At 52.3% G+C, this 11,665-nt stretch overlaps 1 non-coding gene across 1 annotated transcript; it reads right to left on the reverse strand.

Moving 5' to 3' along the window:
* Window positions 1–5,590: 5,590 nt before the first annotated feature.
* LOC140394611 (U2 spliceosomal RNA) lies at window positions 5,591–5,776 on the reverse strand. Its single transcript, XR_011935928.1, has one exon. It is a non-coding gene; the product is annotated as a U2 spliceosomal RNA (small nuclear RNA).
* Window positions 5,777–11,665: the final 5,889 nt, after the last annotated feature.

Below are 11,665 nucleotides of genomic sequence, written 5' to 3' on the forward strand. Positions count from 1 at the left end.
GCTGGTGCAGACTCAGGGGGCCGAATGGCCTCCTTCTGCACTGTAGATTCAATGATAATCTATGATTAATCTAGGACAAAGGTTCGGCACAACATCGTGGGCCGAAGGGCCTGTTCTGTGCTGTATTTTCTATGTTCTATGTTCTATGTTCTTCCAGCAGCAGTTTATATTTCTCTCGGTGTGTGTCCCTGGAAACAGTCCGTAGAGCACAGAGTCCTGTGTCACAGATCTGTTTGGGATAAACCTTGACAAATGCCACTGCATCTCTCTCCAGACCTTCTTTGCAAAGGCACATTCCACAAGGAGGTGTGTGACCGTCTCATTTCCCCCACAGCCACTCCGAGGGCAGCGTGCATTGGTGCAGAGCCTTCGGGTGTGCATGAAGAATCTGACAGGGAGGGCCCTTCTCACCACCAGCCAAGCTAGGTCTTGGTGCTTGTTTGAAAGTTCTGGTGATGAGGCGTTCTGCCAGATGACTCTGGCAGTCTGCTCAGGGAACCATCCAACGTCCTCCACGGTCTCTTTTTCCCTGAGGGCCTCGAGGACATTACGTGCTGACCACTGCTTCATTGCCTTGTGGTCAAAGGTGTTTTCCTTCAAAAACTTTTCCACAAAGGACAGGTGGTACGGTACGGTCCAACGACTTGGAGCGTTCCGCGGCAATGAGGCCAGGCCCATCCTTCGCAACACCGGGGACAGGTAGAACCTCAGTATGTAGTGACACTTGGTGTTTGCATACTGGGGGTCCACGCACAGCTTGATGCAGCTGGACACAAAGGTGGCCAACAGGATGAGGGAGGCGTTGGGTACGTTCCGTCCTCCCTTCTCCAGAGGTTTGTACATGGTGTCCCTTCGGACACGGTCCATCTTGGATCGCCAGATAAATTTGAAGATGGCCCGGGTGACTGCTGTGGCGTAGGGTCGGGTTATGGGCCAGACCTGCGCCACGTACAGTAGCAGCGAGAGTACCTCACACCTGATGACCAGGGTTTTGCCCGCAATGGAGAGGGAGCGTTGCTCCCACCAGCCCAGTTTCTGTCTTACCTTTCCTATGCGCTCCTCCCAGTTTTTGGTGCACGCCCCAGCAGCTCCGAACCATATCCCCAGCACCTTCAGGTAATCGGACCTGACAGTGAAGGGGACAAAGGACCGGTCGGCCCAGTTCCCAAAGAACATGGCCTCGCTCTTGCCACGGTTTACCTTGGCTCCCGAGGCCAGTTCAAACTGGTCGCAGGTGGTCAAGAGCCTGCGCACAGACGCAGGATCCGAGCAGAAGACGGCAACGTCGTCCATGTACAGGGAGGCCTTGACTTGCATGCCTCCACTGCCTGGGATCGTCACTCCCCTTATGCCCGGATCCCTCCTGATGGACTCGGCAAAAGGTTCTATGCAGCACACAAAAAGGGCAGAGGAGAGAGGGCAGCCCTGCCTGACTCCAGATCTGATCTGGAACTTTTCTGATTCCCACCCATTGATTGAGACTGCGCTATAGATGTTTGTGTAGAGCAGTTTGATCCAATTGCGAATTCCCTCCCCAAACCCCATTTTGGAGAGCACATCCATCATGTAGGTGTGCGATATTCTGTCAAAAGCCTTCTCCTGGTCAAGGCTGATGAGGCAAGTGTCCACCCCCCTGTCCTGCACGTAGGCGATCGTATCCCTGAGTAGCGCGAGGCTATCAGAGATCTTCCTGCCGGGTACAGCACAGGTCTGGTCACGGTGGATCACCGAATCCAGAGCAGACCTGACCCGATTGGCGATGACCTTTGCTAGAATTTTGTAGTCCACATTCAACAGTGAAATGGGTCGCCAATTTCGAATTTCTTCCCTTTCCCCCTTCTGCTTGTAGATGAGGGTGATGATGCCTTTCCTCATGGACTCTGACATGCTGCCTTCCAGAAGCATACTCTCGTACACTTCCAGCAGGTCTGGGCCCATCCAGTCCCACAGAGCCGAATACAACTCAACCGGTAAGCCGTCGCTTCCGGGAGTTTTACTCGTCTCGAAGGACTTGGCGGCCTTTGTCAGCTCGTCCAGAGTTAGTGATTTGTCCAGGTTTTCCAGCTCGCTGTCGCCTATGACCTCCGTGATAGTCGACAGGAAGGTCTGGGAAACAGTGCTATCTGTTGGCTTCAGGTCATACAGTCCGGCATAAAAGGATTGGCTGATCCTCAGGATGTCAGACTGCGTTGACTTTTCAGAGCCATCTTCTTCCTTCAGGCTGCTGATCACAGAGGTCTCTCTGTGCACCTTTTGGAAGAAGAAGCGTGAGCACTTTTCGTCCTGCTCCACGGAGCGGACTCTGGAACGGAAGATAACCTTGGAGGCCTCCGAGGTGTAGAGCGAGGCTTGCTGGCTCTTCACCTCTTGGAGATCCTCCTTGACATCCACCCCCATCGACTGCAGCTGGAGCAAATTTTGCATACTTTTCTGGAGCCTGGACATGACCCCTCGTCTCTCTCTCACCTTTTGAACGCCCTTGAGGATGAAAAACCTCTTGATATTCCCCTTGATTGCTTCCCACCAGAGATGTGGGGCCTCAAAGAGGGGTTTCACGGTTCTCCAACCTTTGTAATCCCTCCTGAGTTCCTCGATGTTCTCAGGGGTCAGCAGTTTTACATTTAGCTTCCACGTCCCCCTGCCTACCCCCTGGTCTTCCTGCAGGTGGCAGTCGGCCAGTAGGAGGCAGTGGTCAGAGAAGAACACCGGCGTTACGTCGGTGGACCTGACCGTGAAAGCTCGGGACACAAAAAAGAAGTCTATCCTGGAGCGGACGGACCCGTCTGGCCGTGACCATGTGTATCTACGCTGCGCGCCGTCTGCAGGGTTGCTGCAGACGTCGAGCAGCTTGGCGTCTTTTACCGTTTCCATCAGGAGTCTGGACGTAGCGTCTAGTTTGCTGTCGGCTTTGCTGGATCGTCCAGCCTCATCGATGATGCAGTTGAAGTCACCACCCAGGATGACCGGCTTGGAGGTGGCCAACAGCAGTGGGAGTTGCTGAAGAACTGCCAGCCGCTCACTTTTTACGGCCGGGGCGTACACATTAATAAGTCTGAGAGGGGTGTTTTTGTATTTCACGTCTGCTACGAGGAGGCGCCCGCCCACCACCTCCTTAACGTCGGAGATGGTGAAGTTGCCTCCCCGCAGCAGAATACCCAGGCCGGAGGAGCGGCAGTCGTTTCCTCCTGACCAGATGGATGGCCCGTGGGACCACCAGCTCGACCAGCGCCTGTAGTTGCTGAGGTGCGGAATTCCGCACTCCTGCAGGAACAGTAGGTCAGCTTTTACATTTGCCAAATAGTTGAGTGTGGCTACACACCGCGAAGTATCTTTGATGCTTCGCACATTTATGGATGCAATTTTTAAACCCATTATAAAAAGATAGATTTACCAGTCTCAAGAGTCCAGAGTCTATACAGTTGGCTGTTCCAGCTGTTGAATGTTCCCCAGCATGCCGGTGGTGCTCGCAAACTTTAGCACAGTTGCAGGGCTGAGAAAGCTGTTCTGGTCCGTACTGGCCCCGTGATTTTGATGCAGATGCATTGGGGGGGTGGTGTAGCCCTGGGGTTCGTCGTGGCAGTCAGTAGGTGTTGGGGTTGCAGGCCGGTCTTCACCTGGGTTGTTGCTGCTCGTTGCTATCGGGGGTTGGTCTGTGACCTTGTTTTCTTCCCGGTCGGTGGTCTGGAGGGTCTGTGCCTTCCGTTCCACGTTGGTGCTTTGCCTCTTTATCTGAGGCCGATTCTTGTCCTGTTTTCCCTCATCGGATGAGGTGTCGGCGCTAAGTGCGCCGGCTGAGAGGTGTCGCTTTTTGCCACTACCCCTCAGGGGGTTCTTCAGTTTGTTTTTTTGTTTCCTCTTTCGTTTGTCCCTGTTCACGGTTTCCCAGGGCTCTTTATTCTTTGTCCCATCCTCTTCCTCTTCCATTGAGTGTTCCTCATCAGATGGGGCTGGGGTTGGGTTGTCAGGAGGTGCTGGGGCCTCCTCTTTTTGTTGGGGGCCCTTCTGTTGCTTTTCCTCATTCTGAACCGTGGTGTCTTTTTCGGTGGAGGGTGTATGCACCTCCTCTCTGGTCGCCTTTTTGACTCCGCTGCTGATGATCTGTGCATATGTCGCCCCGCGTTTCGGGCAGGCCCTGTAAAGATGGCCGGCCTCCCCACACAGGTTGCAGCACTTGTCTTCCTTGCAGTCCTTAGTCATGTGTCCCTCCTGCCTGCAGTTCTTGCAGAAGGTCACACTGCAGTTTGCGGCAACATGCCCCATTTTGCCACAGGTGTGGCATACTCGTGGCTGTCCCACGTAGTAGAGGTAGCCACGATTTACTCCAATAGCGAAATTGGAGGGGGGATGCAGGATGGCTCTGTTGCTGTCCGTTCTTAGGGTCACCTTGACCTGGTGCTCACTTGTCCAGATGCCGAAGGTGTCTTTCACTTGCACGCTGTCACTTTTCAGCTCAGCGTACCTGGCGAGGAACGTGAGCACATCAGACACAGGGACGTGGGGGTTGTACGTGTGCAGTGTAACAACCCGATTTCGCTGTGCTGGTAGCGTAAACAGAGGCTCCGCAGTCAGGATCGACAGGGGACTCTGGTTACCTTTTTCCATGAAGACGTTCAACAATTTGATGCACGCTGCGACGCTCTTGAAGGTGACATCAAAGAAGCCATTCTTGGGGAAGTTTAGCAAGCAGAAGATTTCTGTTGCTTTAAACCCACAACACTCGAGCAGCACCCGCTTCACGAAGAGTATCCGATCCAAAGGTGACTCTCCTTCCGTTTTCTTCACTGTGACTCGGACAGTGTTTCGCACTCCCCAGCCTGGTGGTCGGGATGCAACTGCATCCATAGCTCGTTCGTTGGGTGTGAAACTGTATCGGCGTTAGGCCTAAACCCGAGGTTTAGGCCAGCATGTAGATCCACCAATAGCAGCCAAGCTCCAAACGTTTCCTCTTTGACGACTTCAATCCCTCCGAGTTCTCCAATCCACGATCGACATGGAAATCCTCAGCTTCCCTTGATCAAATGAGACTACACTTGATCTGAGCCAAAAGGCCGAGAAGCCGAGTAATCCACATTCAACAGTGAAATGATGTGGAGATGCCGGCGTTGGACTGGGGTGAGCACAGTACGAAGTCTTACAACACCAGGTTAAAGTCCAACAGGTTTGTTTCGATGTCACTAGCTTTCGGAGCGCTGCTCCTTCCTCAGGTGAATGAAGAGGTATGCTCCAGAAACATATATATGGACAGATTCAAAGATGCCAGACAATGCTTGGAATGCGACCATTAGCAGGTGATTAAATCTTTACAGATCCAGAGATGGGGTAACCCCAGGTTTGAGAGGTGTGAATTGTGTCAAGCCAGGACAGTTGGTAGGATTTTGCAGTGAAATGGGTGGTCAATTTTGAATTTGTTTGCTTTCCCCCTTGTGCTTGTAAGATGAGGCCTTTCGTCATCCTTCATCACACCCCGTAGAAGCTGAGTAGCAGCAGCCACTTGACGAAGCGTTTTGTTGTGTGATGAAAGAAATGTGAATAAAGTGTATATTTGTATGTGTTTGAGCTGTTTTTTGACTTTGAAATTCCCCATAAAGGGGTGGTGTGCACCATTCCTGGAGATACTGCAATACCAGGTCGATGCGTGGAGTGGACAGAGCAAGCCCCTATTCCATCTCCCTGCTCCAAAAATCAATTTAATACATGGTCCCCAGATAAGGGACGTATCAGATATTAAACTGATAAGAACAGATTTTTTTTTTTTTTTTTTTTTTCAAAAAAATATACTTTATTCATAAAAATTTATCATGAGCATTACAGAAACATTTCAAATTGTCTTGACTGTACATTTCCGGCAGGGTTACATGTTGCCTTGACTTTCTTCCATTCACTTTTGATATTGTCGTACACATATCACTCTTTACATTACAATTCCTTCTTAAATATTTACAGTGGCATGTTTGTTTTATACATTGGAGTGTTGGTTGCCCCGACCGAGGGGCTTTACACTGTTACCGGCCCCTCGGTGTACATTTGCTGGAAAGACTTTACACAGTGGTCTTTCCCCATTGCGCCTTGGCGGCAGCTGCCCCAAGCTTGAGTGCGTCCCTCAGCACGTAGTCCTGGACCTTGGAATGTGCCAGTCTGCAACACTCGGTCGAGGACAATTCTTTGCACTGGAAGATCAGCAAGTTTCGGGCAGACCAAAGAGCGTCTTTTACCGAGTTGATGACCTTCCAGCAGCAGTTGATATTTGTCTCGGTGTGTGTCCCTGGAAACAGTCCGTAGAGCACAGAGTCCTGTGTCACAGATCTGTTTGGGATAAACCTTGACAAATACCACTGCATCTCTCTCCAGACCTTCTTTGCAAAGGCACATTCCACAAGGAGGTGTGTGACCGTCTCATTTCCCCCACAGCCACTCCGAGGGCAGCGTGCATTGGTGCAGAGCCTTCGGGTGTGCATGAAGAATCTGACAGGGAGGGCCCTTCTCACCACCAGCCAAGCTAGGTCTTAGTGCTTGTTTGAAAGTTCTGGTGATGAGGCGTTCTGCCAGATGACTCTGGCAGTCTGCTCAGGGAACCATCCAACGTCCTCCACGGTCTCTTTTTCCCTGAGGGCCTCGAGGACATTACGTGCTGACCACTGCTTCATTGCCTTGTGGTCAAAGGTGTTTTCCTTCAAAAACTTTTCCACAAAGGACAGGTGGTACGGTACGGTCCAACTACTTGGAGCGTTCCGCGGCAATGAGGCCAGGCCCATCCTTCGCAACACCGGGGACAGGTAGAACCTCAGTATGTAGTGACACTTGGTGTTTGCATACTGGGGGTCCACGCACAGCTTGATGCAGCTGGACACAAAGGTGGCCAACAGGATGAGGGAGGCGTTGGGTACGTTCCGCCCTCCCTTCTCCAGAGGTTTGTACATGGTGTCCCTTCGGACACGGTCCATCTTGGATCGCCAGATAAATTTGAAGATGGCCCGGGTGACTGCTGTGGCGTAGGGTCGGGTTATGGGCCAGACCTGCGCCACGTACAGTAGCACCGAGAGTACCTCACACCTGATGACCAGGGTTTTGCCCGCAATGGAGAGGGAGCGTTGCTCCCAGCAGCCCAGTTTCTGTCTTACCTTTCCTATGCGCTCCTCCCAGTTTTTGGTGCACGCCCCAGCAGCTCTGAACCATATCCCCAGCACCTTCAGGTAATCTGACCTGACAGTGAAGGGGACAAAGGACCGGTCGGCCCAGTTCCCAAAGAACATGGCCTCGCTCTTGCCCCGGTTTACCTTGGCTCCAGAGGCCAGTTCAAACTGGTCGCAGGTGGTCAAGAGCCTGCGTACAGACGCAGGATCCGAGCAGAAGACGGCAACGTCGTCCATGTACAGGGAGGCCTTGACTTGCATGCCTCCACTGCCTGGGATCGTCACTCCTCTTATACCCGGATCCCTCCTGATGGACTCGGCAAAAGGTTCTATGCAGCACACAAAAAGGGCAGAGGAGAGAGGGCAGCCCTGCCTGACTCCAGGTCTGATCTGGAACTTTTCTGATTCCCACCCATTGATTGAGACTGCGCTATAGATGTTTGTGTAGAGCAGTTTGATCCAATTGCGAATTCCCTCCCCAAACCCCATTTTGGAGAGCACATCCATCATGTAGGTGTGCGATATTCTGTCAAAAGCCTTCTCCTGGTCAAGGCTGATGAGGCAAGTGTCCACCCCCCTGTCCTGCACGTAGGCGATCGTATCCCTGAGTAGCGCGAGGCTATCAGAGATCTTCCTGCCGGGTACAGCACAGGTCTGGTCAGGGTGGATCACCGACTCCAGAGCAGACCTGACCCGATTGGCGATGACTTTTGCTAGAATTTTGTAGTCCACATTCAACAGTGAAATGGGTCGCCAATTTCGAATTTCTTCCCTTTCCCCCTTCTGTTTGTAGATGAGGGTGATGATGCCTTTCCTCATGGACTCTGACATGCTGCCTTCCAGAAGCATACTCTCGTACACTTCCAGCAGGTCTGGGCCCATCCAGTCCCACAGAGCCGAATACAACTCAACCGGTAAGCCGTCGCTTCCGGGAGTTTTACTCGTCTCGAAGGACTTGGTGGCCTTTGTCAGCTCGTCCAGCGTTAGTGGTTTGTCCAGGTTTTCCAGCTCGCTGTCGCCTATGACCTCCGTGATAGTCGACAGGAAGGTCTGGGAAACAGTGCTATCTGTTGGCTTCAGGTCATACAGTCCGGCATAAAAGGATTGGCTGATCCTCAGGATGTCAGACTGCGATGACTTTTCAGAGCCATCTTCTTCCTTCAGGCTGCTGATCACAGAGGTCTCTCTGTGCACCTTTTGGAAGAAGAAGCGTGAGCACTTTTCGTCCTGCTCCACGGAGCGGACTCTGGAACGGAAGATAACCTTGGAGGCCTCCGAGGTGTAGAGCGAGGCTTGCTGGCTCTTCACCTCTTGGAGATCCTCCTTGACATCCACCCCCATCGACTGCAGCTGGAGCAAATTTTGCATACTTTTCTGGAGCCTGGACATGACCCCTCGTCTCTCTCTCACCTTTTGAACGCCCTTGAGGATGAAAAACCTCTTGATATTCCCCTTGATTGCTTCCCACCAGAGATGTGGGGCCTCAAAGAGGGGTTTCACGGTTCTCCAACCTTTGTAATCCCTCCTGAGTTCCTCGATGTTCTCAGGGGTCAGCAGTTTTACATTTAGCTTCCACGTCCCCCTGCCTACCCCCTGGTCTTCCTGCAGGTGGCAGTCGGCCAGTAGGAGGCAGTGGTCAGAGAAGAACACCGGCGTTACGTCGGTGGACCTGACCGTGAAAGCTCGGGACACAAAAAAGAAGTCTATCCTGGAGCGGACGGACCCGTCTGGCCGTGACCATGTGTATCTACGCTGCGCGCCGTCTGCAGGGTTGCTGCAGACGTCGAGCAGCTTGGCGTCTTTTACCGTTTCCATCAGGAGTCTGGACGTAGCGTCTAGTTTGCTGTCGGCTTTGCTGGATCGTCCAGCCGCATCGATGATGCAGTTGAAGTCACCACCCAGGATGACCGGCTTGGAGGTGGCCAACAGCAGTGGGAGTTGCTGAAGAACTGCCAGCCGCTCACTTTTTACGGCCGGGGCGTACACATTAATAAGTCTGAGAGGGGTGTTTTTGTATTTCACGTCTGCTACGAGGAGGCGCCCGCCTACCACCTCCTTAACGTCGGAGATGGTGAAGTTGCCTCCCCGCAGCAGAATACCCAGGCCGGAGGAGCGGCAGTCGTTTCCTCCTGACCAGATGGATGGCCCGTGGGACCACCAGCTCGACCAGCGCCTGTAGTTGCTGAGGTGCGGAATTCCGCACTCCTGCAGGAACAGTAGGTCAGCTTTTACATTTGCCAAATAGTCGAGTGTGGCTACACACCGCGAAGTATCTTTGATGCTTCGCACATTTATGGATGCAATTTTTAAACCCATTATAAAAAAGATAGATTTACCAGTCTCAAGAGTCCAGAGTCTATACAGTTGGCTGTTCCAGCTGTTCGATGTTCCCCAGCATGCCGGTGGTGCTCGCAAACTTTAGCACAGTTGCAGGGCTGAGAAAGCTGTTCTGGTCCGTACTGGCCCCGTGATTTTGATGCAGATGCATTGGGGGGGTGATGTAGCCCTGGCGTTCGTCATGGCAGTCAGTAGGTGTTGGGGTTGCAGGCCGGTCTTCACCTGGGTTGTTGCTGCTCGTTACTATCGGGGGTTGGTCTGTGACCTTGTTTCCTTCCCGGTCGGTGGTCTGGGGGGTCTGTGCCTTCCGTTCCACGTTGGTGCTTTGCCTCTTTATTTGAGGCCGATTCTTGTCCTGTTTTCCCTCATCGGATGAGGTGTCGGCGCTAAGTGCGCCGGCTGAGAGGTGTCGCTTTTTGCCACTACCCCTCGGGGGGTTCTTCAGTTTGTTTTTTTGTTTCCGCTTTCGTTTGTCCCTGTTCACTGTTTCCCAGGGCTCTTTATTCTTTGTCCCATCCTCTTCCTCTTCCATTGAGTGTTCCTCATCAGATGGGGCTGGGGTTGGGTTGTCAGGAGGTGCTGGGGCCTCTTCTTTTTGTTGGGGGCCCTTTTGTTGCTTTTCCTCATTCTGAGCCGTGGTGTCTTTTTCGGTGGAGGGTGTATGCACCTCCTCTCTGGTCGCCTTTTTAACTCCGCTGCTGATGATTTCAGCGTATGTCGCCCCGCGTTTCGGGCAGGCCCTGTAAAGATGGCCGGCCTCCCCACACAGGTTGCAGCACTTGTCTTCTTTGCAGTCCTTAGTCATGTGTCCCTCCTGCCTGCAGTTCTTGCAGAAGGTCACACTGCAGTTTGCGGCAACATGCCCCGTTTTGCCACAGGTGTGGCATACACGTGGCTGTCCCACGTAGTAGAGGTAGCCACGATTTACTCCAATAGCGAAATTGGAGGGGGGATGCAGGATGGCTCCGTTGCTGTCCGTTCTTAGGGTCACCTTGACCTGGTGCTCACTTGTCCAGATGCCGAAGGTGTCTTTCACTTGCACGCTGTCACTTTTCAGCTCAGCGTACCTGGCGAGGAACGTGAGCACATCAGATACAGGGACGTGGGGGTTGTACGTGTGCAGTGTAACAACCCGATTTCGCTGTGCCGGTAGCGTAAACAGAGGTTCCGCAGTCAGGATCGACAAGGGACTCTGGTTACCTTTTTCCTTGAAGACGTTCAAGAATTTGATGCACGCTGCGACGCTCTTGAAGGTGACATCAAAGAAACCATTCTTGGGGAAGTTTTGCAAGCAGAAGATCTCTGTTGCTTTAAACCCACAGCACTCGAGCAGCACCTTCTTCACGAAGTGTTTCCGGTCCAAAGGTGACTCTCCATCCGTTTTCTTCACTGTGACTCGGACAGTGTTTCGCACGCCCCAGCCTGGTGGTCGGGATGCAGCTGCATCCATAGCTCGTACGTTGGGTGTGAAACTGTATCGGCGTTAGGCCTAAACCCGAGGTTTAGGCCAGCATGTAGATCCACCAATAGCAGCCAAGCTCCAAACGTTTCTTCTTTGACGACTTCAATCCCTCCGAGTTCTCCAATCCACGATCGACATGGAAATCCTCAGCTTCTCTCGATCAAATGAGACTACACTTGATCTTAGCCAAAAGGCCGAGAAGCGGAGTAATCCACATTCAACAGTGAAATGATGTGGAGATGCCGGCGTTGGACTGGGGTGAGCACAGTACGAAGTCTTACAACACCAGGTTAAAGTCCAACAGGTTTGTTTCGATGTCACTAGCTTTCGGAGCGCTGCTCCTTCCTCAGGTGAATGAAGAGGTATGCTCCAGAAACATATATATGGACAGATTCAAAGATGCCAGACAATGCTTGGAATGCGAGCATTAGCAGGTGATTAAATCTTTACAGATCCAGAGATGGGGTAACCCCAGGTTTGAGAGGTGTGAATTGTGTCAAGCCAGGACAGTTGGTAGGATTTTGCAGTGAAATGGGTGGTCAATTTTGAATTTGTTTGCTTTCCCCCTTGTGCTTGTAAGATGAGGCCTTTCGTCATCCTTCATCACACCCCGTAGAAGCTGAGTAGCAGCAGCCACTTGACGAAGCGTTTTGTTGTGTGATGAAAGAAATGTGAATAAAGTGTATATTTGTATGTGTTTGAGCTGTTTTTTGACTTTGAAATTCCCCATAAAGGG

The sequence above is a fragment of the Scyliorhinus torazame genome, chromosome 17 (genome assembly GCF_047496885.1).
Source record: "Scyliorhinus torazame isolate Kashiwa2021f chromosome 17, sScyTor2.1, whole genome shotgun sequence".
Classification (NCBI taxonomy): domain Eukaryota; kingdom Metazoa; phylum Chordata; class Chondrichthyes; order Carcharhiniformes; family Scyliorhinidae; genus Scyliorhinus; species Scyliorhinus torazame.